Consider the following 7,225-nt stretch of genomic DNA (forward strand, 5'->3'; position numbering starts at 1 on the left):
GTGTGTGTGTGTGTGTGTCTGTCTGTGCGTGTGTGTGTGTGTAGAGCGATTCAGACTAAACTACTGGACCGATCTTTATGAAATTTTACATGAGAGTTCCTGGGAATGATATCCCCGGACGTGTTTTCGTTTTTTTGATAAATGTCTTTGATGACGTCATATCCGGCTTTTTGTAAAAGTTGAGGCGGCACTGTCACACCCTTTTTTTCTCTCAATAAAATTGATTGAAATTTTGGCCAAGCAATCTTCGACGAAGGCCGGACTTCGGTATTGCATTTCAGCTTGGTGGCTTAAAAATTAATTACTGACTTTGGTCATTAAAAATCTGAAAATTGTAAAAAATTTTTTTTTAATAAAACGATCCAAGTTTACGTTCATTTTATTCTTCATCATTTGCTGATTCCAAAAACATATAAATATGTTATATTTGAATGAAAAACAATTAACAAGCTCTGAAAATTAAAAATATAAAAATGTAATCAATGAAATCAATTTAAAAACACTTTCATCGTATTCCTTGTCGGTTCCTGATTCCAAAAACATATAGATATGATATGTTTGGATTAAAAACACGCTCAGAAAGTTAAAACGAAGAGAGGTACAGTAAAGCGTGCTACGAAGCACAGCGTAACCGCTACCGCGCCAAACAGGCTCGTCACTTTCACTGCCTTTTGCACGAGCGGCGGACTACGTTCAGTTTCATTCTGTGAGTTCCACAGCTTGACTAGATGTAGTAATTTCGCCTTACGCGACTTGTTTCTTTTCTTTTCTTGCTCCTCTTACAGTATCACAGTAAATGTTCCCAAATAGATCCTAGTTACCTAAGAGGACGTTAATCCCCAAAGTCAGCCAGTCAGTCAGTCATTAAAGGCAAAAGCGAGGTAACGCACAACTGGGTCCGACCAGTAAAGCCGTCGCTGCCTGTGTGACAACCACCATAAAAATCTACCACAGCGGGAAACTTTCAAGTTAAGTATTTCCAACCATCATGTGCCCGCATTCAACTTTACAATCAAAGGATGTCTGTTGAGATAATCGAATGGATCAAAACTTTGAAACCTGCGCGCATATTCTAAGCCGACTAACACATAATTGTTAAGGACATCATAAAATGGTTCTCGGTGAAAACTTGACCGAGGGCCATTTTACGACGTCCTTGACTCGAGTGTGCGCTGCTTCCTGGGCAAGGTAAAGAACACCGAAAATACTTCAATGCCGTTCTCGAGCTACGCTGACTTTTACAAAGGGTACAGCTGACACGGCTTACGTAATCTGGTTTCCTGGTCATTTGTGTGAAAAATCTGTCCGACAAAGAAGAAGAAGAAGAAGAAGTGCGCGCAGAGAGAGAGAGAGAGAGAGAGAGAGAGAGAGAGAGAGAGAGAGAGAGAGAGAGAGAGAGAGAGAGAGAGACAGACATACAGACAGACAGACAGACAGACAGACAGACAGACAGACAGACAGACAGACAGACAGACAGACAGACAGACAGACAGACTTTCCGCACTCGTTAAAATGTCAGTCGATACTGGAATGAATGTTGAAACCTTGTAAACCTAAAAAAAAAAAAAATAATAATATTAAAATTAAACATTCATGTCTTTGTCATTTGTTGGTTTGTGCAGTGCAGTTGTTTTGTCAGTTATTCTTCTCTTCATTTGTTCTATCGTCTTTCTTCTTTTTGTGTGTGTATTTTTGTGTTTTTGTGCCTGAAGAAGACCCTTAGGTCGAAACGTCGCTGTTATTCGTTCCGTGTTCGTCATTTTAACGTGAGTACATTGCTTTTTGGTCTCTACATTAAAACATAATTACATTAACGAGAGGATAGCTGTTTTCTCTCAATTTTACTTCCCTATAGGTCAGTATTACGTGTTTGCGCATGTTCTTTATATTTGTTCTTACAATGTTGTCACTTTTAAACCTTTTAACAGGTGGTCCCGAGTTTTATCATTTTTTAACGAAACTATAATTGAATTAAAGTCCATGTTTTTAATGGTCCTTCCCTTAGGAAGTCAACGTATATAAAGGAAATATTATTAATACTCCTCTTACAAGGACCTTAACATATATCTCTTATTGCCCCCCCCCCCCTCCCGTACTCATGGAGAGTGGGTCCTGGGTCCTATCACGGTCGGGCTTGCTTGATCTTGCCCTTTTCTTTTCCTCCTCTATTTTTTTTTATCATATTACCCCAGTCCTGTCCTTTAGAGGCCAACAATCTATGCCTGTAGGACGTAAATATATTTTGTAAGTAACTGCGCTGGCTGCAAAATTCCTCAAACGGGAGGTGATTTTAGACAGGCAAGGCACTGGTTTTCCCTTGAGACATGAGAAAATGACTTATTTTTTTTCATTTTTCTCTGATGGATTGGCTCGCTAATTAAGAATGATAACCACAATAATTTAGAAAAAGAACAGTTTAAACTCTGATGTCATCGTAACACCCAGGGACATGTCTATACTAGTTTTACCGCGCTGGCGTCAAACAACACTTTTCATCTCAAACTCCTTACGACCAGACAAAATATATTCATGTCCTATAGGCATGTATTGTTAGCCTTTTAAGAACATGATCTGGGTTATAGGAAAAAAAACACCGAACGAACGAAAATTAAGGGGCTTAAATTAAGGTCTAAATTGCCTATTATTGGTTTAAACGATAGTTAAAAATTTTTTTTTTAAAATTTAAAACAAATCGGGAGCTGGTTAAAAACAGAAGGATGACGGGAGTGGGGGTGATAAGATATTTAAAAACATCTGTTAAGATTGGATAAAATTGAGTACTTTGTATCACCTTGGTATAAGTGGGGTCCACATACGTAATCTGGGGGGATGGGACGATAAAATCGAGTGTTTATTTTATCCCAATGATGTTAAAAGTTATACAATCAGAGCCACATTTGGTTTACAAACAGTCAGACAGAGACTTAAAGTTTAGTGAAGAGCGGCTCTGCAGTTTCTGTCTTCTGCGTAGTGAAGAAAAACCGGCTTCGGAGGCAAACGCCTTTCCACCACGCCACAACCCTTACAACATTTTTGCGTGAAAACTGTCTGTCTGTCTGTCTGTCTGTCTGTCTGTCTGTCTGTCTCTCTCTCTCCCTCTCTCCCTCTCTCTCTCTCCCTCCCTTATGTGCTCCCTCTCTCTCCCTACCTTCCTCCGTACCTCTCTCTCTCCCTCCCTCCTTTTCTCCCTCTCTCTCTCTCCATCCCTCTCTCAGTACCTCTCTCTCTCCCTCCCTTATGTGCTCCCTCTCTCTCTCCCTTCCTCCGTACCTCTCTCTCTCCCTCCCTCCTTTGCTCCCTCTCCCTCCCTCCTTCATTTGCTCCCTCTCTCTCTCCTTTGATCCATACCTCTCTCTCTTCCTCCTTTGCTCCCTCTCTCCCCCTTCCTCCTTTGCTCCCTCTCTCTCTCCCTCTCTTTCTCAGTACCTCTCTCTCTCCCTCCATTCCTCCGTACCTCTCTATCTTCCTCCCTTCCTCCATACCTCTATCTCTCCCTCTCTTCCTCCGTACCTCTCTCTCTCCCTCCCTCCTTTGCCCCCTCTCTCTCCCTCCCTCCTTCGCTCACTCTCTCTCTCCCTTCCTCCATACCTCTCTCTCTCCCTCCCTCCTTTGCTTCCTCTCTCTCCCTTCCACCGTACCTCTCTCTCTCCCTCCCTCCTTTTCTCCCTCTCTCTGACTCTCTCTCCCTTCCTCCATACCCCTCTCTCTCCCTCCTTCCTGTGCTCCCTCTCTCTCCCTCCCTCCTTTGCTCCCTCTCTCTCTCTCTCCCTTCCTCCGTACCTCTCTCTCTCCCCCCTTCCTTTGCTCCCTCTCTCTCCCTTCCTCCATACCTCTCTCTCTCTCCCTCCCTTCCTCCATACCTCTCTCTCTCTCCCTTCCTCCATACCTTTCTCTCCCTCCCTCCTTTGCTCCCTCTCTGTCCCTCCCTTCCTCCGTACCTCTCTCTCTCCCTCCCTCCTTTGCTCCCTCTCTCCCTCCCTCCTTTGCTCCCTCTCTCTCTCTCCCTCCCTTTATCCGTACCTCTCTCTCTCCCTCCCTTCCTCCATACCTCTCTCTCTCCCTCCCTTCCTCCGTATCTCTCTCTCTCCCTCCCTCCTTTGCTCCCTCTCTCTCTCTCCCTTCCTCCATACCTCTCTCTCCATCCCTCCTTTGCTCCCTCTCTCTCTCTTCCTTCCTCCGTACCTTTCTCTCCCTCTCTCCTTTGCTCCCTCTCTCTCTCTCTCTTCCTCCGTACCTCTCTCTCTCCCTCCCTCCTTTGCTCCCTCTCTCTCCCTCCCTTCCTCCGTACCTCTCTCTCTCCCTCCCTCCTTTGCTCCCTCTCTCTCTCTCCCTCCCTTTCTCCGTACCTCTCTCTCTCCCTTCCTCCGTACCTCTCTCTCTCCCTCCCTTCCTCCGTATCTCTCTCTCTCACTCCCTCCTTTGCTCCCTCTCTCTCTCTCTCTTCCTTCCTCCGTACCTTTCTCTCCCTCTCTCCTTTGCTCCCTCTCTCTCTCCCTTCCTCCGTACCCCTCTCCCTCCCTCCCTCCTTTGCTCCCTCTCTCTCTCCCTTCGTCCATACCTATCTCTTTCCTTCCCTCCTTTGCTCCCTCTCTCTCCCTCCCTCCTTTGCTCCCTCTCTCTCTCTCCCTTCCTCCGTACCTCTCTCTCTCCCTCCATCTTTGCCCCCTCTCTCTCTCTCTCACTTCCTCCATACCTCTCTCTCTCTCCGTCCCTCCTTTGCTCCCTCTATCTCTCTCTCACTCTCTTTCTCCGTACCTCTCTCTCTCACTCCCTTCATCCTTACCTCTCTCTCTCTCCCTCCCTTACTCTCTACCTCTCTCTCTCCCTCCCTTCCTCCGTACCTTTCTCTCTCCCTCCTTTCCTCCGTACCTCTCTCTCTCCCTCCCTCCTTTGCTCCCTCTCTCTCTCCCTCCTTACCTCTCTCTCTCTCCCTCCCTCCTTTGCTTCCTCCCTCTTTCTCCCTCCGTCCGTATCTCTCTCTCTCTCCCTCCCTCCTTTGCTCCCTCTGTCTCTCTCTCTCCCTCCCTACCTCTCTCTCACTCCATCCTGTGCTCCCTCTCTCTCTCTCCCTCCCTTCCTCCGTACCTCTCTCTCTCCCTCCCTCCTTTGCTCCCTCTCTCTCTACCTCCTTACCTCTCTCTCTCCCTCCCTCCTTTGCTCCCTCTCTCTTTCTCCCTTCCTTCGTACCTCTCTCTCTCTCTCCCTCCCTCTTTTGCTCCCCCTCTCTCTCTCCCTTCCACCGTTCCTCTCTCTCTCTCCCTCCCTCTTTTGCTCCCTCTCTCTCTCCCTTCCTCCGTACCTCTCTCTCTCCCTCCCTCTTTTGCTCCCTCTCTCTCTCCCTCCCTCCTTACCTATCTCTCTCCCTCCCTCCTTTGCTCCCTCTCTCTCTCCCTCCCTCCTTACCTCTCTCTCTCTCTCCCGCCTTTGCTGCCTCTCTCTCTCTTCCTCCCCCCGTAACTCTCTCTCTCCCTCCCTTCTTTGCTCCCTCTCTCTCTCCCTCCCTCCTTACCTCTCTCTCTATCTGTCTCTCCTTTGCTCCCTCTCTCTCTCCCTCCCTCCGTACCTCTCTCCCTCTCCCTCCCTCCTTTGCTGCCTCTCTCTCCCTTCCTCCATACCTCTCTATCTCCCTCCCTCCTTTGCTCTCTCTCTCTCTCTCTCCCTTCCTCCGTACCTCTCTCTCTCCCTCCCTTCTTTGCCCCCTCTCTCTGTCTCCCTTCCGCCATACCTCTCTCTCTCCCTCCCTCCTTTGCTCCCTCTATCTCTCTCTCACTCTCTTTCTCCGTACCTCTCTCTCTCCCTCCCTTCATCCGTACCTCTCTCTCTCCCTCTCTTCATCCGTACCTCTCTCTCTCCCTCCCTTCCTCCGTACCTTTCTCTCTCCCTCCGTTCCTCCGTACCTCTCTCTCTCCCTCCCTCCTTTGCTCCCCCTACGCGGTTCATACTTCGCAATAAGTCACGTCAAGTCAATATTTATTTCAAAAAACCCCTAGGGTTACATGAATAAAATAAATAAAAATTGCAATAAACACGACAAAAAAGATGTAATAATGAGACACAACACTTCGAATTAACCTAAAATAAATCTCATAACAAAATAATTGTAATCATTTTTTTTTTTTACAGGAATGTATATGTTTCTGTGTTTTAATACAACAAAAAAACCGTGATCAAATAATCAGAACTCTTTCAAAATACTCCTAATAAAATATATTAAATGCAATAACTTTTTTTTTTTAATTTAAATAAATGTTTTAGTTTGACTACATTTGAATAGAAACTGAATTCTGATGAAAGCAGTTACTGTAAAGTCATTTGAAGTCACATGATAAAAATCACATGGTTTAGTTGAGCAGACCACAAAGTGCAGAGCTAAAATATGTGTATGAATCTGTGTGAAAATCCAGTCCGTTTGTCCACAGGGATGCTAGGAAGCAGTCAAATGGGGTCGCTCAATCTGCTCAAATCCAGTCAAATGGGGTCGCACGGGCCGACAAATGGGGACGTCCCCGTTTGTCGGAAGCGTCCCCATTTGACTGCTCTCCAGTGACAATCGTCCCCATTTGTCGGTAAAACCACCTACACACACACACACACACACACACACACACACACACACACACACACACACACACGCACATACACCACGACCCTCGTCTCGATTCCCCCCTCTACGTTAAAACATTTAGTCAAAACTTGACTAAATGTAATGAATGTATAAAAATAAAAATACAGCTGCACTGAGTCATTTTCGTAAGCCTACACAAATCAGAATGAGGCTTACGCCAACAGATTTTGCTGAAATGTTAAGGCACACTCTCAAAGGATACGATCAAATGCTGCACGTGGCGCTTCCATACCATATCGGCATATGCAAAGATTGCCCCAAAGAGGGGTTTCACCTTGGAAAGATTTAACGTTAAAGCCGTGACTTTAAGGTAATCATCGTAGGTGATGACATAATTACAAGCCCCATTTCAAAGCGATTTAAGACCGGTTTTTTCCTTAGTCACGAGTATCTCATTAATCAATATCGTAACCTACATTTTGTTTATAATTCCTCACAACAAATCACTCTGCACTTGAAGCAATCAGTCTGCTGATATGTTGTATGTGTCTTTGCAGAATAGCGTTCTTACCCCACTCAAAAGACTTATGGCAGTTTACTTAATCGATATCACGATACGGGACGGTAACTTTAACATAACAACACAAACATGAAGGCCCT

This window comes from Littorina saxatilis, linkage group LG16 (genome assembly GCF_037325665.1).
Source record: "Littorina saxatilis isolate snail1 linkage group LG16, US_GU_Lsax_2.0, whole genome shotgun sequence".
In the NCBI taxonomy this organism is placed as follows: Eukaryota; Metazoa; Mollusca; class Gastropoda; order Littorinimorpha; family Littorinidae; genus Littorina; species Littorina saxatilis.